This window comes from Rhinopithecus roxellana, unplaced genomic scaffold (genome assembly GCF_007565055.1).
Source record: "Rhinopithecus roxellana isolate Shanxi Qingling unplaced genomic scaffold, ASM756505v1 contig2858, whole genome shotgun sequence".
NCBI classification, from domain to species: domain Eukaryota; kingdom Metazoa; phylum Chordata; class Mammalia; order Primates; family Cercopithecidae; genus Rhinopithecus; species Rhinopithecus roxellana.
Genome location: NW_022142251.1, coordinates 168,348 through 192,394, shown reverse-complemented (window position 1 = coordinate 192,394; position 24,047 = coordinate 168,348). Strand labels below are relative to the sequence as shown.

General features: G+C 46.9%; 1 protein-coding gene across 4 annotated transcripts in view; it reads right to left on the bottom strand.

Moving 5' to 3' along the window:
- Positions 1–24,047, bottom strand: part of PRKX (protein kinase X-linked) — a 118,249-nt gene that overhangs the window by 86,483 nt on the left and 7,719 nt on the right. The gene's annotated exons all lie outside the window — the stretch shown is intronic.

Below are 24,047 nucleotides of genomic sequence, written 5' to 3'. Positions count from 1 at the left end.
GCCCCGGAAAAGATACATTGACGTCCTAATCCTTGGTACCTGTGAATGGGACCTTATTTGGAAATAGGGTCTTTGCAGATGTAATTAATATATACACAAAGGCTGGGCACAGTGGCTCACACCTGTAATCCCAGCACAGGAGTTTGAGACCAGCCTGGGCAACAGCAAGACCTCATCTCCACTTTTTTAAAAAGTGAAATGAAAAAATATATACATTAAGGTGAGGTCATCCTAAAGGCAGTCCAATATGAGTGGTGAGCTAATAAGGAGACACAGACGCAGAGGGAAGGCCACGTGGAGAAAGAGGCAGAGAGTACAGTGATGCGGCCACAAGCCCAGGGACACCTGGAGCCCCCAGGAGCTGGGAGAGGCAGGAAGGAGCCTCCCCTGGAGCCTCCAGAAAGAACTGGATACAACTGTAGTGGACTGAACTATGGTCTCCCAGAAAGATATGTCCATGTCCTAACCCACAGAACCTGTAAATGAGACCTCATTTGGAAAAAACATCTTTGCAGATGTAATTAAGTCAAGGATCTCAAGGTAGGTGAGGTCATCTAAGACTGGAGTGGACCCTAAACACATGACAGGTGTTCCTGTAAGAGACAGAAAAGAAGACACAAACACAGAGGAGAAGGCCATGTGGAGACGGAGGTAGAGACCACATCACAGCCACAAGCCTACAGACGCCTGGCGCCCCCAGGAGCTGGGAGGGGCAGGAAGGAGCCTCCCCTAGAGCCTCCAGAGGGAGCGCAGCCCTGCCACATCTGGACTTTAGATTTGTGGTCTCCAGGACTGTGAGACAATTAACTTCTGTTATTTCAAGGCACCCAGTCTGTGGTATCTGTTACCAACGCAAATACGCCAAGGGGGTACAAATTCAACCAAGCAGTGCCAAATTCAGCCAAGTACATTCCCTAGCAATGCTGCGAGCTCGGAGTCAAAGGTATAATTCCACTGTCTCTGAGAACCTGAGAGAGGCTTCCAGGCTGGTCTGAACTGTGCAGACCTCAGCAAACAGCAACAACCCAGGAAAGACAGGGGCTAAGGAGCTACTAATCCCTGTTCCTACAAAGGCAGCCTAGACATGTCTGAGCCTTCCCAGGCCGAGCACTGAGGAATGTCCACAATGCAGAGCCGCCCCAAAGATGGGAGAAGACAGAAGTCTTCAAAGGAGCCGAGATGAAAAACCAAGTTCAAATTGTAAACTAGGCTGGGCGGGGCGGCTCACGTTTGTAATTCCAGCACTTTGGGAGGCCAAGATGGTGGGATCACTTGAGGCCAGGAGTTCAAGACCCACCTGGGCAACACAGCGAGATGCCAGCTATAAAAATAAACATAAAAAATTACCCAGGTGTGGTGGTGCACAGCCGTAGTCCCAGCTACTTGGGAGGCTGAGGTGGGAGGACTGCCTGAGCCTGGGAGGCCGAGGCTGCAGTGAGCTATGATCGTATCACTGCACTCCAGCCTGGGCAACACAGCAAGTCCCTGTCTCAAAACAAAAAAACAACAACAAAAACAAACAGGAAACTAACGACTGATATTTTAGTCATTTGTATATAAATCCCTTCATAATCTTTACTGAGGTAAGAACCACATCTTCATCCAATAAAAATAAGGTAGTTGGCCGGGCACGGTGGCTCACGTCTGTAATCCCAGCACTTTGGGAGGCCGAGGAGGGTGGATCACAAGGTCAGGAGTTCAAGATCAGCCTGACCAACATGGTAAAACCCATTTCTACTAAAAATACAAAAATCAGCCAGGTGCAGTGGCATGCACCTGTAGTCCCAGCTACTCAGGAGGCTGAGACAAGAGAATCGCTTGAACCCGGGAGGTGGAGGTTGCAGTGAGCCAAGATTGCGCCACTGCACTCCAGCCTGGGCAATAGAGCGAGACTCCGTCTCAAAAAAGCAAAAACAAAAAACAACAAGGTAGTTAAGCAAGAATTTGGTAGGAGTGGCCACAGGAAGAGATTACTTTCTGGGTCTCAATCTTTCCCTCTATCAAGTGTTGGTTATTTCTTTTAATCAGTACAAATATTCTGAGGTGCATAAAGATCTCACTTAAGCTGTCATCTCATTCAGCTTCTGCAGTATTCGCTACTTTCTGCTGAAAAAAAAATCCAGTGGCTAAAAGTAAATGAAAAAAAGTACCTATTAATTCCACTCTGAACTTGGTTCATCCTGAGAAAGGGTTCAGGGCTCATAATTCTGGCAGACTTCTATGTAAATAAAGTACTTTGCTCGAACTACTGTAATAACATAACACAGACTGGGGAACTTAAAGAGAACTTTCTTCTCCCACGGGCCCGGAGGCTGGAAGTCGGAGACCCAGGTGTGGGCAGGGCTGGTTCCTCCTGAGGCCCCTCTCCTGGGCTTGTCGATGCCATCTTCTCCCTGTGTCCTCACAGGGTCATCCTCTGTGTGTGTCTGTGTCCTCATCTCTGTTTTTATTTATTTTTTATTTATTTCTACTTTGTGAGATGGTGTCCTGCTCTGTGGCCCAGACTGGAGTGTAGTGGCACGATCACAGCTCGCTGCAACCTCCACCTCCTGGATTCAAGCGATCCTCCGTCCTCAGCCTCCCAAGTAGCTGGGGTTACAAGCATGCGCCACCATAGCCAGCTAATTTTGTATTGTTAGTAGAGATGGGGTTTAACCATGTTGGCCAGGCTGGTCTCGAACTCCTGACCTCAAGTGATTCGCCTGCCTCAGCCTCTCAAAGTGCTGGGATGACAGGCATGAGCCACAACACCTGGCCTCAAACAGTTCTTACATACACACTTTCCATCTTGGGTCCTTCTTGGGAATAAACCCACCTGAACAGGAGACCTATTTCTTCAGCCCTTCCCTCCTGCTTTCATCTCTTTCCTTCCTTCTTTTCTTTCATTCCTTCTTTCCATCCTTCCTTTCTGCCTTCTTTCCTGCCTCTTCTTTCCTTCCACCTTTCTCTCTTCCTTCCCTCTCCTTTCCTTCCTTTCTCCCTACTTTCCTCCTTCCCTCCTTCTCTCTTTCTCTCCTTCCTACTTTTTTCCTTCCTCAGCCATCTCACTATTAAGCCTCATTCAAGAAGCATTATCCCATCATGGTTAAAAGCTGCGTTACCTTGACAAGCCCCCTAACCCCTCTAAACTTATCTACAAAATAGGGACCATAATCTTTACGCCCACTGGGTTTAAGTGAAATAACACACACAAAGCATATCACACAGAATAATAAACATAGTAAATGAATGCATCCATAAGTGTGAAAACATTCAAACATCGGCTTCCCAAATGTCCCACGTGGTGGTGGTTAACCAGCCCTGTACATTTGGCAAGGACTCCTCCCAGTGTGCACTTTTTTTTTTTTTTTTTTTTTTTTTTTTTGAGGCGGAGTCTCGCTCTGTCGCCCGGTCTGGAGTGCAGTGGCCAGATCTCAGCTCACTGCAAGCTCCGCCTCCCGGGTTTACGCCATTCTCCTGCCTCAGGCTCCCGAGGAGCTGGGACTACAGGCGCCCGCCACCTCGCCCGGCTAGTTTTTGTATTTTTAGTAGAGACGGGGTTTCACCGTGTTAGCCAGGATGGTCTTGATCTCCTGACCTCGTGATCCGCCCGTCTCGGCCTCCCAAAGTGCTGGGATTACAGGCTTGAGCCACCGCGCCCGGCTGTGTGCACTTAAAACAGGTGATTTTGTTGTATGTACACCTGAATAACACTGACCCGCCTCCCCCTAGATAGGCTAAGGGGAATTAAAAAAAAGAAAAAGAAAAAGAAAAAGTAAGCAAGACCAGGCTCGGTGGCGCATGTCTGTAATCCCAGAACTTTGGGAGGCCAACGCAGGTGGATCACTGGAGTCCAGGCGTTCAAGACCAGCCTAGGCAACATGGCGAAACTCTGTCTCTACAAAAAATTTAAAAACTAGCTGGGCATGGTGGCACACATCTGTGGTCCCAGCTACGCAAGAGGCTGAGCAGGGAGGATCTCTTGAGCCCAGGAGGTAGAAGTTGCAATGAGTGCCATGACTGCACCACTGCACTCCAGCCTGGGCGGCAGAGCAAGACCGCCTCTCAACAACAACAAAAAGTAAGCTTCACAGAAACAGAGGTGGTATGTGTTTCTTCTTACTATTCCGCGTGGCACTGAATGCAGACGCTCCTGAGGACCTGTGGGCTGAACAGCACAGCTCACCTTGCAGAATCAAGGATCTCACACCAGTCTGTGGGGCTGGGAGCAAAATCTCCTGCCACAGGGAAATGGAGAAGAAGAGGATTCTGCACTCCCAACTCAGCTCCTTTATTCCAAAGGTCTCATACGTCCAAAACATAAGTCTTAAGATGTCCATTGAAGACATATGGGCAGGTTCCATCTGTACCAGGTCTGGGAAACAATGTCTCTACTTACGATCCCAGAATGAAAGTTAATCTTTTTTTTTTTTTTTTTTTTTATTTGAGACGTGGTCTCACTCTGTTCTCTGTTGACCAGGCTGGTCTTGAACTCCTGGCTTCAAGCAATCCTCCACCTCAGCACCCCAAAGTGCAAGAATTCCAAGTGTGAGCCACTACACCCGGCCTTGAATATACTTACTTTGTTTTAAACCCTTTTTTTTTTTTTTTTTTTTTTGAGACAGAGTCTCATTCTGTCACCCAGGCTGGAGTACAGTGGCGCAATCTCAGCTCACTGCAACCTCCGCCTCCTGGGTTCAAGCAATTTTCCTGCCTCAGCCTCCAGAGTAGCTGGGATTACAGGTGCCTGCCACTCCGCCCAGCTAATTTTCGTATTTTTGGTAGACAGGGGGTTTCACCATGTTGGCCAGGCTAGTCTCCAACTCCTGACCTGAGGTGATCTGCCCACCTCAGCTTCCCAAAGTGCTGGGATCACAGGCGTGAGCCATAGCGCCCTACCAAATCTATTTTTTAATTATGGTAAAATACACACAACATAAAATTTACCATCTGAACCATTTTTAAGTGTATAGATTAACGGTGCTAAATACATTCACAACGTCATCCAACCAACACCACCAACCATCTCCATTTGGACTTACTTTTATTTATTTATTTTTAATTAATTAATTTTTTTTTTTTTTTTTTTTACAGACAGGTCTCACTCTGTCCCGCAGACTGGAGCACAGTGATGCAATCTCGCCTCACTGCAGCATCAAGTCCTGGGCTCAAGTCATCAGCCCGCCTCAGCCTGCCAAGTAGCTGGTACTACAGGCATGCACCACCATGTCTGGCTAGTTTTGTTTTTGAGATCTCACTTTTTCTCCCAGGCTGGTCTCAAAGTCAAGGGATCCTCCCACCTCAGTCCCCCAAAGTGCTGGGATTACAGGCATGAGACTTAACTTACTTTTAATGGGAAAAGTCACATACAGGTCTTTAGTAAGCATATTAACTAAGCCAATAATAAGGTAACATAATGGGAAATTATGTGGGTGGGACAGCAAATGGCTGATGTCAAAGTAACTTGGATAACAAAAATCACTAATTTTTTAGATGTTTTGAGAATTATACACTAAAAAGTAAGTCCCTTAATAAACTGTAAATGCCAGTCAACTATAAGAATTCCTGGCCGGGCGCGGTGGCTCACGCCTGTAATTCCAGCACTTTGGGAGGCTGAGGCGGGCAGATCACGAGGTCAGGAGATCAAGACCACCCTGGCTAATACAGTGAAACCCCGCCTCTACTAAAAATACAAAAAAAAAAAAAAAAAAAAAAAAAAATAGCGGGGCGTTGTGGCAGGAGCCTGTAGTCCCAGCTACTCGGGAGCTGAGGCAGGAGAACGGCGTGAACCCAGGAGGCGGAGCTTGCAGTGAACCGAGATCGCGTCACTGCACTCCAGTCGGCGACAGAGCGAGACTCCGTCTCAAATAACAAAAAAAAGGAATTCCTAAAGTTCAAAAACAGCTGACACAACAGTCCCTGAATTAAACACATGCATTGTCCATCATCACCCTGCACATTCACCCCACATATTTTAAATAATCTGCATTTCTTTCCTCAAACTGTGATGCTTAAGGAACCTTGAACATGGGCAATCCAGGTGCTAACAAAACAGGATGCACCAATTCAATGGGGGAGAGAAGGTGAGGGTGGATAAGCCCCAATTCTCCCTAAAACGCAGGAGAAAAAACCCCAAACAGGCCAATGGTTGAGACATCACGGACAGAAATCTTTGCAAGAGGAGAGCGTCACAGTGGCCCTGCTGAGACACCAAGGACAGCATCGTGTTCCTCATGGACAGTCCAAGAGAGGTGGCTACATGGAAAATACACTTCAAAAAAGGTAAAACCCCATCCTGGCCAACATGGTGAAACCCCATCTCTACTAAAAATACAAAAAATTAGCTGGGTGTGGTGGCGCATGCCTGTAATTCCAGCTACTCGGGAGGCTGAGGCAGGAGAATTGCTTGAACCCAGGAGGCGGAGACTGCAACGGACCAAGATCACACCACTGTACTCCAGCCTGGGCGACAGAGCAAGACTCTGTCTCCACAAACAAACAAAAAAGGTAAAACCCAGCTGGGCGCACTGGCTCACGCCTGTAATTCCAGCACTTTGGGAGGCCAAGGCAGGTGGATGATTTGAGGCCAGGAGTTCGAGACCAGCCCAGCCAATATGGTTGTATCTACTAAAAATACAACAATTAGCCAGGCATGGTGGCAGGCACCTGTAACCCCAGCTACTCAGGAGGCTGAGGCGGGAGAATTGCTTAAACCTGGGAAGCACAGGCTGCATTGAGCCAAGATCGTACCACTGCATTCCAGCCTGGGTGACAGAGCGAGACTCTGTCCCCAAAGAAAAAAAAAAGGTAACTCAAGAAGTGGGCACACCCCGCATCGATCTTGTCTACAGTCTGGGAGGCCAGGACAGGCCACATTAGCTTGGGAGGGAACACGCTCTTGTTCCACACCTGGAGATGGGTGGAGGCCGGGAGCAGTGGCTCATGCCTGTAATCCCAGCACTTTAGAAGGCTGAGGAAGAAGGATCACTTGAGCCCAGGAGATTGAGACTAGCCTGGGCAACATAGCCAGACACCATCTCTACAAAAAAAATTATTTTAACGAGCAGGGTGTGTGGTATGCGCCTGTGGTCCCAGCTACTCATGAGGCAGAGATGGGAGAATTGCTTGAGCCCGTGAGTTGGAGGCTGCAGTGAAATATGATAGTACCACTGCATTCCAGCCTGGGCAAAAGAGCAGGACCACCATCTGTTTACAAAAGAAAAAAAAAAAAAGTGAGGCCCTTCTCCACAAGTGATATTTGCTTCTATATGGAGAAAGGACTTTGGAGAAATATATAAGACACATTAATATGGGCACCTGGGTGGGAGGAGAGGGCAAATTGTGCACAGGTGAGGCACAAAAACAGCGATGCATTTCACTATATAACTTTCTCACCTTTTAAAATTTATAACTATAGAAATGCTTCATCTACATAGGTTCAATTTATGTTAAATTGATAAGTAAAACTGATGCAGTGCATTAAATAATTGTTTCAAAATAATGATGACATCAGAATGTACAAATTTATCATCATCAAACTCAGTTCTTTTCCCTGACATTTTCCCCCGTGGGTAAAATCAATAAAAGAACATTAAATGCTACGAGGTAGGAAATAAGTGTGTGAAACATGCAGTTCTCCTTTACGAAGTCAATTTTTGAAATTACTGTTGCAAACAAGTATAACCTTCTATTTTATAGAGGAAAAAAAGCTTTTAAGAAGTATTTTTTTAAAAAGAGTGTGTGCTGGCCAGGCATGGTGGCTCATGCCTATAATCCCAGCACTTTGGGAGGCCACGGAAGGACATCACTTCAGGAGTCCTAGACCAGCCTGGGTAACATAACGAGACTCCATTTCTATTAAAAGATCAAAAAATTAGCAGGGCATGGTGGTTACACACCTGCAGTACAAACTACCTGGGAAGCCAAGGCAGGAGGATCACTTGAGCCCAGGAGTTCGAGATGGCAGTGAGTACTGATCGCACCCCTGTGCTCTGGCTTGGGCGAGAGAGCAAGACTCTGTCTCAAACAATGAATGAATGAGCCGGGCGCGGTGGCTCACGCCTGTAATCCCAGCACTTTGGGAGGCCAAGTCGGGTGGATCACGAGGTCAGGAGATCGAGACCATCCCAGCTAACACGGTGAAACCCCGTCTCTACTAAAAATACAAAAAATTAGCCGGGCGTGGTGGCGGGCACCTGTAGTTCCAGCTACTCGGGAGGCTGAGGCAGGAGAATGGCGTGAACCCAGAAGGCGGGGCGTGCAGTGAGCCGAGATCACGCCACTGCACACCAGCCTGCGTGACAGAGCAAGACTCCATCTAAAAAAATAAATAAATAAAAACAGTGTGCTAACTGTGTATAAACTGAAAACTAAAGAACTGTTGTGTTTTTAAAGGGTGAATCTTATTGTATAGAAATTATATCTCTATAAACAATTTTTTTTTAGGAAAGAATGTATGCTTTGGATATTCTTAGGAAGATTTTTTTATTTATATTGCTGTTATAACCAGTGGGTAGGGGAGGAAGAATATATCTTTTAAAGCTTGGAATATTTACTTCAAACTTCAGTTAAAACCAGTAGAGCCAATTCAGTCAAGCACTGTGTGGTAGATAGTTTTGTGAGTTCACTGGTCCAGACAGCTAGAAACAAACAAACTCCCCTCAAAATTTTGCTGAGTCAAAAACATTCCATTTTTACACTGCCCTATTTTAAAAGATACAAACAGATGTTTCAGAACTACACTCTCCGATTTACAGCGTATTAAATTACACTTTCTCATCAGAAATACAAAATGTGGCCGTGAGTAGTGGCTCACACCTGTAATCCCAGCAGTTGGGAAGCCAAGGTGGGCGGATCACTTGAGCACAGGAGTTCAAGACCAGGCTAGACAACAAAGCAAAACCCCATCTCTACTAAAAACACAAAAAAACCAGCCAGGCGTGGTGGCGACTGTAGTCCCAGCTACTTGGGAGGCTGAGGCAGGAGGATCACTTGAGCCTGGGGGCGGGGGTTGCAGTGAGCTACGATCATACCACCGCACTCCAGCCTAGGTGACAAAGTGAGACCCTGTCTCAAAAAACAACAACAAAATACAAAATGTACAATCACAGAAGTGAAAAGAAAAACAGGAAATTTTCGCCTTCTCCCACAACACTAACAGATGTGAAGCCAGGGAAAGGTTTGTGATTTCTGGCTCAGTGTATTTATACAAGAATAGTATGTGCAGCTTTGAATAACATTTGGGTGCGACTCTATCAAGAAAAACAAGGGTTGGTTTTCACACATCCACAATACAATCCAGCCAGTTTAAAGACATACTAGCCTACCTCCATGATAGTGCTGCGGGATAAATCAGAGACGGGAGAGACCGAGCAGAGTTAGGAGAGCTTTTAATTATTAAGGTGATCACCGGCACAGTCCGACTAGGATCTAGAAAGTCTGAGCCCCGAACAAAGGGATCAATCACCTTTTAAGCAGTTTGGGGCGGGAGTTACGTGATGCAGAAAGCGACTTGCAGAAGTGAGAACAAAGGCAGTTAATTACTGTTTTACATTTGTTACACCATATGTCTTACATCCTTGGGAATACATACTTTTGTAGCAATTGCTTCTCAACCTTGTGACTTTACAGCCGCACTAGGGAGGGAAGCAAGAACTCACCATGCCTCAAGGAATGTAAAACGATGGAACACAGATAAGCCTCTCTCAGCATAGAGGAGGGATAAGCAGTTAATATTCTCTCTTAACCCGGTCCCACCCCCCCGGGGGCGGGGAGGCTATATTACATTCTACCTTCAAGAAAAAGAATAATTTTTCAACCATTATACTTATAAAATTCATTAATTCCCCCTTCAATAGAATGCAGTAATTCCACAGGACTCCTCCAAATTACCCTGGAGATCAGCTTCTCAAACTGAGTCCATTAACATTTGGGGCTGGATGATTCTCTGTGGTGGGGCCATCCTGTGCACTGTAAGGTGGCGAGCAGTGACGCTGGGCTCCACCCACCTGTTAGCAGTAGCACCTCCCTGAGCTGTGACAAAAATGTCTCCAGACTTGTCCAGGGAAGAAGTATCCCCATGAGGGAGCTGAACTGCCATTGGCAGAGAATCTCTGCCACAGACAGACAGAAAGATAGGTAGATGGGTATGACAGACAGATAGATAGATAGATAGAAAGATGATTGATTGGATGGATGGATGGATGGATGGATGGATGGATGGATGGATGGACAAAGGGTATGATACATAGATGGAAAGATAGAAAGATAGATTGTTTGATTAATTGATTGGATGGATGGATGGATGGATGGATGGATGGATGGATGGATGGATGGTGGATAGGTGGGTAGGTAGGTAGGTAGGTAGGCAGGTAACAGACAGGATAGATAGGTGATACATAGATAAACAGGATGGTTAGATAATTGATAGGTAGGTAGGTAGATAGATAACAGATGGGATGGGTGGAGAGGGGGAAAGCGAGAGTGGGGAGGCGGGAGGGAGAGAGAGAGAGAAAGAGAGATACAGAGAGAGAGAGACAGACTCTCACGCTAATGCAGGTTCTCTCAGCCTAGCACTGCTGACATTTGAGGCTGGATGATTCTCTGTAGGGCCGTCCTGTGCACTGCAAAGCTGTAGAGCAGCGTCCCTGGGCTCCACTCACCACATGCCATCAGCATCCACCCCCAGTAGTGAAAACCACAACTGTCCCTAGACACTGTCAAGTGCCCGGTGGGGGAAGGCCGGCCCCCAGTTGAGACCCCCTGTTTTGGAGCAAGCACTGTCTGCAGAATTGCCTGCAATGATATAAACGTTCTCTATTTGTGCTGTCCAAGATGGTAGCCACAAGCTCACAAGTGGCTACTGAGGATTTGAATTGAGGCTATGGAGAGTAAGCAACTGAACTTTTATTGCATTTAATGTTAGATACCTTTAGAGTTCCTACCACCGAGACACACTGAATTCTTTTATTAGGTGTCGGCTTCTAACACTCCATCTTGGACATTGAAGTGGTTTATGCAGTCCAGGTTTTGAACACAAAATAGCTTTCGGGGGAGAAAAAAAAGGAGTCAATATAATAAATTAATGCATCACTTCCATCATGACTGATATTCTCCTGTGTCACAGGTGCTGTCTACCTCTGAGAAACTGCAATGAACAACACAAGGTTGGTCCCTCATTTAGTTTGGTTTAATTCCAGTCGGGCTGGAAGGAGGGGAGGAAACATTAATGACAGTAAGTCTAACTTGGGTGACCTCACATGAGTTTGTTTAGACTTGAGGACTTCAAACAACATATCCATCGGAGAACATTGGGATGCATCTAACTTTGGTCAAAAAGTCAGGGAAGGCCTCTTTTAAGAAGTAAAATTTCCAATGAAAATGGGAAGGCGGTGGAGATGGAGGGTTAAAGCCTTGTTCATAAGGTGCTTGGGCAGAGAATGGGCTCAACTGGGCTGCAAGAGGGAGGGTGGAGATGATCACGGCTTAGGGTTTGGGCATCTAAGCAGTGAGTGCTGACAACTTAGGCAAGGTGTGTATGTGCACAGCGGTCTTCTGGGTTGTTCTGTTTGGGGGAAGAAGAGGACACAGTTCATGTTGAACCCAGTGGATATATTGAGATTGAGGGATGGACTAGGTTGAATGGTGTCCCCCAAAATTATGTCTACATCCTAACCCCTGGTGCCTGTGAATGGAGCCTTATTTGAAAATAGGGTCTTTGTAGTTTCTATTAAGTAAACAATCTCCAGATAAGGCCATCCTGGATTGAGGGTGGGACCTAAATCCAACAACAGGTGTCCTTCTAAGAGACAGAAGAGGAAAAAATAATAATAATTAAAAATGGCCAGGCACGGTGGCTCACACCTGTAATCCCAGCACTTTGGGAGGCCGAGGCGGGTGGATCACCCGAGGACAGGAGTTCGAGACTAGCCTGGCCAACATGGTGAAATCCTGTCTCCACTAAAAATATTTTTAAAAAGCCGGGCGTGGTGTTGGGTGCCTATAATCCCAGCTACTCAGGAGGCTGAGGCAGGAGAATCACTTGAACCCGGGAGGCGGAGGTTACAGTGAGCCAAGATGACGCCACTGCACTCCAGCCTGGGCAAAAGAGTGAAATTCCGTCACAAATAAATAAATAAACAAATAAATTATTTTTAAAAAAAAATGAGGAGATACAGACACAGAGGAGAAGGCCACATGGAGACTGAGGCAGAGACTGGAGTGATACAGCCACAAGCGCAGGGACGCCTGGAGCCCCCAGGAGCTGGGAGATGCAGAAAGGATCCTCCCCTAGAGCCTCCAGAAGGAACTGCGTCCAACTCTAGTAGACTGAACTGGGGTCCCCACAAAGATATATTCACATCCTCATGTCCAGAAGCTGGAATGAGACCTTATTTGGAAATAAGGAACTCTGCAAATGTGATTAAGCTAGGGATCTTAAGATGAGATCGTCCTGGAGTAGGGTGGGCCCTAAATCCAATGACCAGTGTGCTTCTAAGAGACAGAAGAGGAGACACAGGCACAGAGGAGGCCACGTGGAGACAGAGGCAGAGACTGGAGAGATGTGGCCACAAGCCCAGGGATGCCTGGAGCCCCCAGGAGCCGGGAGAGGCAGGAAGGATCCTCCCTAGAACCTCCAGAGGGAGTACAGTCCTGCCGGCACTTTGATCTCAGACTCCTGGTGTCCAGGGCTGGGAGAGCATAAATTTCTGTTGCTTGTGTTCCTCAGTTTATGGTCATTTGTGACAATGGAGCAGGACACTCATATAAGAGTGTTGCTGGATATCCTGAGAAAAATGGACCTTCCAACAGGCAGTAGTTGGCAATGCACCCTTCAGGGCTCCTAAGAAAGGTCTAAACTAGACGTGTGCATTGAGACCCAAAGCCTTAAGATGATAACTGAAGTCACAGGCAGGGATGAGGTCACCCTTCTAATTTATTTAATGCAATGTTTTCTTTTAACTCTCAGCAGTCCCATATAAAGCTCTTCCTCTTTCTCTTTTACTGTAACATCCTATTTTTGTGGATGGAAACAATACCCTCTCCAACTCTTCTAGAAAGATATCTCAAAGTGAGATTTTTTGTTTTTGCTTATATTTCCCTTTTGGATTTTTTTTGTTTTGTTTTGCTTTTGTTTTTGTTTTTGAGACAGGATCTTGTTCTGTCGCCCAGGCTGGAGTGCAGAGGAGCAATCTTAGCTCAGTGCAGCCTCGAACTTCCAGGCTCAAGCAATCCTCCCACCTCAGCCTCCTGAGTAGCTGGGACTAAGGTATGTGCCACCACACTCAGCTAATTTTTGTATTTTTTGTAGAGATAGGGTCTCCCTATATTACCCAGGCTGGTCTCAAACTTCTGGGCTCAAGCAGTCTTCCCGCTCGACCTCCCAAAGATTGAGTCACAGCGCACATGACCCTCTTTTGCTTTTAATTTTCTCTTAGGTTCTCTGAATGATGTCATTTCTGGGACCACACGTCTTTACTTCCGTTAAGCTCTCACACAGTTTCACTGATAGCTCGATGCCAGATTCATGGTGGTTTTCCTAAGATACATCAGAAAGGCTGCCTCAGGTTTCTTTGCTGTGAATGACACTGGGGGACGACGCTATCCTGGAGTGCCACCACCCCACTGTCTTCCCTAGCTCTCTCCTACCCAGTGCCTGCCTTTTCATTTCCTTCTATTTCTTCACAAAGAAAACCCTAATGGTGAAAGCTTGCCCCCGGGCTTCCCTGCTTCCCGACAATCCAGCAACCTAATGGTTAAAGTCTAGCCCTACTGCAACGCTATAGCCACTACCCATTCAGCCTGGTCAGTGCAGGACACACCGCTTTTCACCTTTTTTTTTTTTTTTTGGAGACAGAGTCTCACTTTATTGGCCAGGTTGGAGTGCAGTGGCACGATCTAGGCTCACTGCAACCTCTGCCTCTTGGGTTCAAGCGATTCTCGTGCCTCAGCCTCCTGAGTAGCTGGGATGACAGGTGCCCACCAACATGCCTGGCTAATTTTTGTATTTTTAGTAGAGACGGGGTGAAATTCCCGGGTTGAATCCTCATCCCCAAGGTGATGGTGTTAGGAGGTGGGGTCTTTGGGAAGTGTCGCGGTCATGAGGGTGGAGCCTCATGAATGGGATCAGTGTCCTTATTAAAGGGACCCTAGAGAGCTCCCTCACCCTTTCCACCATGTGAGGATACAGTGAGAAGGTGCCATCTATGGAGCAGGAAGCCCTCACCAGACGCCAAATCTGCCACGCCTTGATCTGTGACTCCCAGCCTCCAGGACTGTGAGCAATAAACGCCTGTTTAAGCCCCCAGTCTACAATACAGACACTCCTCAACTTACAATGATGACATTACACCCCCATAAGCCCCTTGTAAGCTGAAAATATAGTAAGTCAAAAATGCATCGAATACACCTAACTTACGAATATCGCAGCTTAGCCTGACTTGCCCTGCTCACAATACTTCCATTAGCCACAACTGAGCAAAATCACCTAACGTGAAGCCTAGTTTACAATCAAGTATTGAATGCCTCGTGTAGTTTACTGAATACTGCACTGCAAGTTAAAAACAGAATGGTTGCATGGGTATTCAAAGCACGGTTTCCACTGACTGTGTCTCTCTTTCCCACCATTATAAAATCAAAAAATCATCAATCGAACTATCCTAACTCAAACTATCATAACTCAAACCATCATAAATGGAATCATCATAAATTAGGGATCTTCTGTATAAGACAGACTTTTTTTTGTTTGGCTGGACGCGGTGGCTCACAACTGTAATCCCAGCACTTCGGGAGGCCGAGGCAGGCGGATCACTTGAGGTCAGGAGTTTGAGACCAGCCTGGCCAACAAGGCAAAGCTCTGTCCATACTAAAAAATACAAAAATTAGCCAAGCATGGTGACATGCGCCTGTAATCCCACCTACTCGAGAGGCTGAGGCATGAGAATCACTTGAACCCGGAAGGCGGAGGTTGCAGTGAGCCAAGATTGCACCACTGCACTCCAGCCTGGGCAACAGAGCGAGACTGTTTCAAAAACAAACAGACAAACAAACAAAAAGCTACTTACTCGCCAAGCACAGTGGCTCATGCCTGTAATCCCAACACTTTGGGAGGCCAAGGCAGGAGGATCATTTGAGGCCAGAAGTCTGAGATCAGCTTGGATAATACAGCAAACCATCCCCACACCCCTGTGTCTACTAAAAATACAAAAAATTAACCAAGTATGGTGGTATGTGCCTGTAGTCTCAGCTACTTGGGAAGGCGCGGCAGGAGGACTCCTTGAGCCCAGTAGGTGAAGGCTGCAGTCAGCTATGATTACACCACTCCACTCCAGCCTGGGTGACAAAGCAACACCCAGTTTCTAAAAAAAAAGAAGTCACTTGCTCTATCTTCACTGTCCTGCTATTAAATTGGAGCCCTGCTTCCCGCACACTCCTTTGTCTGCTGGATCACTAACCTGAGAACAATCCTACTTCTTACTTTCCTTATCACCAGGCAATGTTTGTTTTCATTAATCATAATGTTCTTTTTTTTTTTCTTTTTTTTTTAAGATGCAGTCTCGCTCTGTCACCCAGACTGGAGTAGAGTGGTGTCATTACGGCTCACTGCAGTTCCAACTACCAGGCTCAGGCGATCATCCCGCATTAAGCTGAGTAGCTGGGACCACAGGTGCTCGTCACCATGCCCGACTTTGTATTTTTTGTAGAGACAGGTTCTTACTGTGTTGCCCAGGCTGGTGTCGACCTCCCAGGCTCAAGGAATCCTCCCGCCTCAGCCTCGCAAAGTGCTGGGATGACAGGCGTGGGCAACCGCACACAGCCATGAATCACCATGTTTTCTTTATCCAGTCTGGGAAGCCCAGCTGAGAGTCACACAGAACATGGTTTCTGGAACAAGGGCATCCCAAGGGAACGCTTGACAAAATCGCCTTTTGGAGCACACACAGGTCTACCCAGGGCACTGTCTGTTCTGCTCACTCAACAAGAACACCAGGCAGCCAGCTAGGGAACAGAGGATTCCTTTCCCACACAATGTGGCCATTCTTTCCTGAGCAGGTGGGTGGGCCAGCCGCTTAGTTTCATCTGAACATTTGCCAACATCCAAAGAATTAGAGTGTTTTCAGCAGCCTTAAGCGTTGTCATGAAATCAGCCAAAAACCTGTGATGCATATGGCTGTGTGCACAACTACGGATCTTCTAGTGACTATCGTATATGCTGGCATACCACAGAACCACAGACGCAGGAAGAAAGGCAAGCATCCCACTGAAAGAACTCATCCACTACATAGAAAGAAGACATTTTTCTCTTTTTCTTTTTTTTTTTTAGAGAGATGGGGTCTTGCTGTGCTGCTCAGGCTGGTCTCGAACTCCTGGGCCTTGAAAAGTGAGAGTGATCCTCCCACCTCGGCCTCCCAAAATGGTATGATTACAGGCATGAGCCACCATGTCCAGTAAAAGAAGTAGGTTTTCACTTTTTTTGCTGTTATTGTTGTGTTGTTTTGTTTTTGTCTTTGTGGTTTTTTGTGTATGTGTTTTGCTTTTTGTTTTTTTGGGGTTTTTTTTGAGACGGTCTCACTGCTGCTCAGGCTGGAGTGCAGTGGCATGCACAGCGGTACGATCTCAGCTCACTGCAACCTCCACCTCCCGGGTTGAAGTGATTTTCGTGCCTCAGCCTCCCGAGTAGCTGGGATTACAGATGCCCACCACCACACACCCGGCTAATTTTTGTAGTTCTGGGTAGAGACAGAGTTTCACCATGTTGGCCAGACTGGTCTTAAACTCCCGACCTCAAGTGATCTGCCCACCTTGGCTTCCCAAAGTGCTGGGATTACAGGTTTTTACTTTTACAGAGGTAGAGAATCTATCCCAGACCACACACTAGCCCACCATCCCACAACTTCCAAAATTCTTTTTTGTTTTGTTTTGTTTTTTGAGATGGAGTCTCGCTCTGTCAGAGATGTGCGCCACCACACCCGGCTAATTTTTTTTATTTTTTGAGACGGAGTGTCACTCTGTCACCCAGGCTGGAGTACAGTGGCACCAGCTCGGCTCACTGCAATCTCCGCCTCCCAGGTTCAAGCAATTCTCCTGCCTCAGCTTCCCAAGTAGCTGGGACTACAAGCGTGTGCCACCACGGCCCGGCTAATTTTTTTGTATTTTAGGAGAGATGGGGTTTCACTGTGTTGCCCAGGCTGGTCTCAAACTCCTGAGCTCAGGCAATCCACCCGCCTCAGCCTCCCAAAGTGCTGGGATTACAGGCGTGAGCCACTGTGCCCAGTATTTTCTTTAATTTTCTTTTTTCTTTTTTTTTTTTTTTTTTTGAGGTGGAGTCTCACTCTGTCACCCAGGCTGGAGTGCAGTGGCACGATCTCAGCTCACTGCAACCACCGCCTTCCAAGTTCAAGTGATTCTCCCGCGCCCGCCACATTTTTTGTATTTTTAGTAGAGACGGGGTTTCACCGTTATGGCCAGGATGGTCTCAAACTCCTGACCTCAGGTGATCCACCTGCCTCAGCCTCCCAAAGTTCTGGGATTACAGGCATGAGCCACCGCGCCTGGCCAGGTTTTCACTCTTAAAGAGGTGGAGAATCTCCGTCCCGGGTCCCACACTCGCCCACCATCCCACAACTTCCAAAGTTCTAAATGAGCATCTGAAACACTACAGCCAAATGGCACTCAATTGAGAATGCCTTCAGTGCAAACTTCCTGTTTATTTTTACTTTTCCCTTTGAAGGAAGACAAGCTCCCGGAACTCACACAGCTGTCCTGAAATGCATCGCATTTAAGGACACGCTTCTGTAGCAGGTGGCAGCTGACTTGTTTTCTCTGCACTTATTTCTGTGGCTTTTTGGGTGAAGAGGCGACTGGGAGTGTTGATTACACAGAGGAGGAAGCTGGAGCTGAAACAGCACCAGCTGGGTAAGAGAAACTTAAAAAAAGCAGAGCTCAATCACAGTCTAACAGTCACAAGCTATGAACATGTCAGACGACGAAACACCAAAAATAGGCGGTGACCTTTGGAGGTCAAAAGGGATGGGGTTTCCTAAGAGTGTTCCTCGGTTACAATTCTACTTCTTCTAGGACCCTCTGGCTTGTGACACCCAAAGCACCAGCTCAGAATCTGTATCAAAATACAATGCTTCAGGAGATTCTAGAAACCTAAAACGAGTGGAAAAAATGAAAGAAACCCAGAGCAAAACACAGTGTAACTGAAAACAGGAAGTTAACAGAGAAACATAAAGGAAACCCAAAGCTGTTTCTTTGCAAAGACTGATGAAATCGATAAACCAGAATCTATTCTCAAAATAAAATACTCAACTGTTTGAGGATAAACTAAACAAAAGCCTTAATAGATAAAATCACGTCCAACAACTATCTCTATTCAACTACCCAGGGAATATCTTGAGTCGTTACTGATGTTTTTTCTATATTTTCTTCTTTTACTTTTTTCTTCTCTTTTCCTTCTTCTCTTTTCTTTTTTTCTTTTCTTTCTTTTCTTTCATGGTCTCACTCTGTCACCCGGGCTGGAGCACAATGGTGCAATCATAGCTCACTTCAACCTCGACCTCCTTGGCTCAAGTGATCCTCCCACCTCGGCCTCCCAAGTTGCTGGGACTACAGGCACGTGCCACCACACCCAGCTAATTGGTTTTGTTTTTTGTTTTTTGTTTTTAGAGACAAGGTTTCACCACGTTGCCGAGGCTAGTCTTGAACCCCTGGCCTCAAGCACTCCTCCCACCTTGACCTCCCAAAGTGCTGGGATTATAGGTGTTGAGCCCAGCCCGAAAATCAATGAAGTTGACAAGACAGAATCTGTTTTCAAAAGAAAATACTAAACTGTTTAAGGACGAACTAAAGAAAAGCTTTAATAAACAAAATCATGTCTAACAACTATTTCTATTCCAGTGTCCAGGGAATATTTTGAGTCACTATGGATTTTTTTTCTATATAAATTATTTATTTTTCTTTTTTCTTCTGTTTCCTTTCTTCTTTATCTTTTATTTCCTTTGCTTTTTTTCTTTTCTTTCTTTCTTTCAGAATCTTGCTCTGTCACTAAGGCTGGAGTGCAGTGGCGCCATCACAGCTCACTGCAGCCTCCAACTCCTGGGCTCAAATGATCCTCCTGCCTCAGCCTCCTGAACAGCTGGGACCACAGGTATGTGCCACCACACACGGCTAATTTTTTTTACTGTTTGTAAAGACAAGGTCTCACTGTGTTGTCCAGGTTAGTCTAGAACTGCTAGCCTCAAATGATTCTCCCTCCTTGACCTCCAAAAGCACTGGGATTACAGGCGTGAGCTACTGTGTGTCGCCTATTTTTTCTTAAGGTGTCATTGTAAACAAAATCAACAGCCCATGAAGAAGAAATTCTAGACAACTTGCTTTCTCAACACCCTTTTGACTTTTGGAATTTCATCTAAGCTGGATTTTGCAATCTTTGAAGAATAATTCCCTAAGACATTGTCTCCAACCATAAGCTAGCTCTGTCAGTGGCATCTGAACCAGAGCAACTCCATCTTGAAGGGGGGCTGGGTAAAATGAGGCTGAAGCCTGCTGGGCTGCATGCCCAGATGGTGAAGGCATCCTAAGTCACGGGATGAGATAGGAGGCCAGCACTAAGATGCAGGTCATAAAGAGCTTGCTGATAAAACAGGCTGCAGTAAAGAAGCCGGCCAAATCCCACCCAAACCAAGATGGCCACAAGAGTGACCTCTGGTTGTCCTCACTGCTACACTCCCACCAGCGCCATGACAGTTTACAAATGCCATGGCAACGTCAGGAAGTTTCCTTATATGGTCTAAAAAGGAAAGGCATGAATAATCCACCTTTCGTTTACCATATAATCAAGAAACAGCCATAAAAATGGGCAACCAGCAGCCCTCGAGGCTGCTCTGCCTATGGAGTAGCCATTCTTTTATTCCTCTACTTTCTCAGTAAACTTGCTTTCACTTTACTCTATGGATTTGCCCTGAATTTTTTCTTGCATGAGATCCAAGAACCCTCTCTTGGCGTCTGGACATAGACCCCTTTCTGTTAACAGCTCTGTTCCCTCTACTCTTGTCCTCTCATTGCCAAGACTCCAATATAAGCTTGTATACCCAAATAAATGCAGGCAGGCTTGCACAGGGTCGCCCTGTGCCCGTGCATCCAAAGAGATCCCAGGTGCCCTAAGCATTACAAAGCACTTGTTTCTTCTGTGCCAAGGTTTCTCTGGCCACACCTGCGTGCAACCCCTTTGTTCTGCAAAATGACTCCCAAGGGAATGATTCAGCAAGGTGAAAACATCCACCAAATTAGTTGTCAACGATTTTAAAAGAACCCTCCACAGGTTGCCCTCCAAATCTCTTTGATGGGGTGCCTCCCCAATATAACATCCAAAATAACTACCTCGGAGAATCATGTAATGTCCACACACAACGCATGCTAAGTAAATGGTAGCGTGGGTTGCAAGGATCTGTGTGGACTTGTGCAACTGAACAGGAACTGCGTGAGACAACTTCCTTTCTCTATGTCCTGGTGAAAAATGCTAATGGATTTTTAAACAGGTACAAGGGCATGGAGGCCAGCAGGGAAGACACTGCACAGAAGGAAGGTCTATTTTTCTTTTTTCTTTTTAAATTGAGGCAGGGTCTCACTCTGTCACACAAGCTAGAGTGCGGTAGCACAATCGCAGCTCACGGAAGCCCGAGCTCAAGCAATCCTCCCATCTCAGCCCCCCGAATAGCTGGGACCACAGGCATGCGTCCCCGTGCCTGGCTAATTTTCCCCGCCTTGTAGAGATGGGGTCTTCTTATGTTGCCCAGGCTGGTCTCAAACCCCTGGACCCAAGTGATCCTCTCACCCTGGCCTTCCAAAGTGCTGGGATTACAAGTGTGAGCCACCGTGCCCAGCCCTATGTTTCAAACATATTAAAGAATGACCAGGGTCTAACCTTGACAGTTCTGGATTAAGCAGGATGGAAAGGCCCAAACTAGTCACATGGACAGTTTTCTGCCCTCCTCTCTTCTCTTCTCTCCACCTTCTGAGAGAATGAGCTGGGCATGGTGGTGTGTCCCTGTAGACCCAGCTGCTTGGGAGACTGAGGTAGGAGGATCACTTGAGCCCTGTAGTTTGAGGCTGCAGCTGAGCTATGATTGATTGCACTCCAGCCTGGGCGACAGAGCAACACCTTGTCTCTAAAAAACAAAAAACAAACAAAATCATAATCCCTTGACCTAGCCACTGTATCATCTGACAGAAGACATGAAAGGCTGGAAGAACTGCCCAGAGGCGTCCCACAGGAAATTCCTCCGTAGGGAGACTCACCAGACCGGCAACAGCCTCCCACACTGACAGTCTCTGTGTGGTCTCCTTAGACCACAGGAAGGTGGAGGTGGACGCCATCAGCGCTGGAGGGGGAAGGAATTTCCATCCTCGAACCTGCACCTCCTTCCTCTGCAAGTCATTTACATCTTCGCTAAAGGTGTTCAGACAGGGTAGGGTGAGTCTCCTGGATGCCTATTCCACCATCATGGGAGAACTGCTGGACGGCTTCAAATGCATCTAATGTGTTTTGGGTTTTTTTGTTTTTTGTTTCTTTGAGATGGAGTCTCACTCTATCACCCAGGCTGGAGTGCAGTGGCACAGACCTGGCTCACTGCAACCTCTGTCTCCCGTGTTCCAGTGATTCTCCTGCCTTAGCCTCCTGAGCAGCTGGGATGACAGGCACCCACTACCACGCCCAGCTAATTTTTGTATTTTGGGGTACAAACAGGGTTTCGTCATGTTCACCAGTCTGGTTTCGAACTCCTGATCTCAAGTGATCCGCCCACCTCGGCCTCCCAAAGTGCTGGGATTCCAGGTGTGAGCCCCTACACCCGGCCTCCAGTGGCTATTTATCATGTTTTCTACTACTCAGATCAAATGCAAACGCCAACTGGACTTTTACTTAAGATCCTAATGGGGAAGCAAAATGTCCATCATCCTGTCTCAACCAACACAGCACAGAAGCGGAGATGCTGGGAAAACATGCCCACCTCAGAAACGCAGCGTGAAAACGTTCCAGAAAGGAAGAGTTTCTTAAGAGTATTGGTTGCATTGGTTTCATTCTTCTTGCACAAGGGAACCTTGGAAAAAAAGGGGCTGGCCAAGTTTGCCCACACACATGAGTATTACCAAATTCATCCACATGCCCAGGTTTCTGTGCAAACAATCTGCCCTCTGGCACCTGCACCTGTGTTTCTGTCTTGCTCCTCCACTAGGATACGAGATTTGCTTCTGGGATTCTAAAGTACATAGGTCAGGCAGGGCACGGTGGCTCATGCCTATAATCCCAGCACTTTGGGAGGCTAAACTGGGAGGATCACTTGAGGCCAAGAGTTCAAGACCAGCCTGGGAAACATGACGAGACTCTATCTCTACAAAAAAAATCAAAACAATAGCCTGGTATGGTGATGCACACCTGTAGTCCCAGCTACTCAGGAGGCTGAGGTGAGAGGATCCCTTGAGCCTGGGACGTCGATGCCACCGTGACACCACATCACTGCACTCCAGCCTGGGCATCCAGGCTGTCCAAAAAAAAAAAGGAGTGAGATAATGATATTTATCTCTCTGTGCAGTATTTGTCTTTCTGTGCCTGGCTTATTTCTCAGAGCATAATGACCTCCAGTTGCATCCACATTGTTGCAAATGACAGGACTTTATTCTTTTTACAGGCTGAATAGTACTCCATTGCATAGAGCCCACATTTTCTTCACCCAGTCATCTGCTGACGGGCACGTGGGTTGCTGCCCTATCTCGGCTGTTGTGTGACTTGTGCTGCAGTGAACCTGGGAGTGCAGGTATCTCTTCATTGTATGTGGTTTTAAGTCACTATATTTGCGGTCCTTCATTCCAGCAGTCACGCAAGACTAAGATAGTGTGAAAGAACATAGAAGAGGTAATGATAGACCAGTGCATCGCAGCTGCCTTTCCCTGGACCCTGCTGTGTGAGGTGAATAGAGCCCCATCGAAATCCATTTGGGCTGCCATCACAAAACACGGTAGACCGGGGCTTAGAAACAACAGACTTTACTGCTGTTAGTCCTGGAGGCTGCAAGTCCAAGATGAAGGTGTGGGAGATTCAGAGTCTGGTGGGGACTGGCTTCTTAATTAATAGACGGTGCCATCTCGCTGTGTCCTCATATAGTGGAAGGAGTGAGGGAGCTCTCTGGGGCCCCTTCTGTAAGGACACTGATCCCACTCATGAGACCCCACCCTAGTGACCCCATTACCTCCTAAAAGCCCCGCCTCCTAACACCAGCACCTTGGGGATTAGGGTTTTGATATAAGAATCTTGGGGTGGGGGACACAAATATGATGGTGGCGGCCCCAGACCTGGTTTTGGGACTGGATCCCACCACAGTAGAGGACCACGGGGAGGCCACCTGGAGAAACAGGCAGAGGGAACCTGTCACACAGACAGAAACATCGGTTCTACCTCCTCACCCTGGGCTTACCAGGAAGCTTCTAACCACAGACTTTTCTAACGGGGAAAACGAGGTCACAATTCTAAGTCAAGCACTTTCAGCTTTTTGGAAGGGATGCCTCGGGCTTCCTCTGTATTTCCCCCAAGGTTTTTCTTTTCTTTTTTTTTTTTGAGACAGAGTCTTGCTCTGTCACCCAGGCTGGAGTGCAGTGGCGTGATCTCAGCTCATTGCAAGCTCCGCCTCCTGGGTTTACACCATTCTCCTGCCCTAGCCTCCCAAGTAGCTGGGACTACAGGCGCCCGCCACCACGCCTGGCTAATTTTTTGTATTTTTAGTAGAGACGGGGTTTCACCATGTTAGCCAGGATGGTCTCGATCTCCTGACCTTGTGATCTGCCCACCTCGGCCTCCCAAAGTGCTGGGATTATAGGCGTGAGCCACCGGGCCCAGCCAGTTTTTTTTTTTTGTTTTTTTTTTTAAAGTCATCAACATTACTACCTTTTTAAAAGATATATATCTCCCTTTTTTCAACTTTACATATGCAATTTCATGCTAGAGAGAAGAGGAAGCTGATGGATAGAAAAGGTTTACTTTTTGGAGACCCTACAGTGTGCCAGGCACTGTGTAA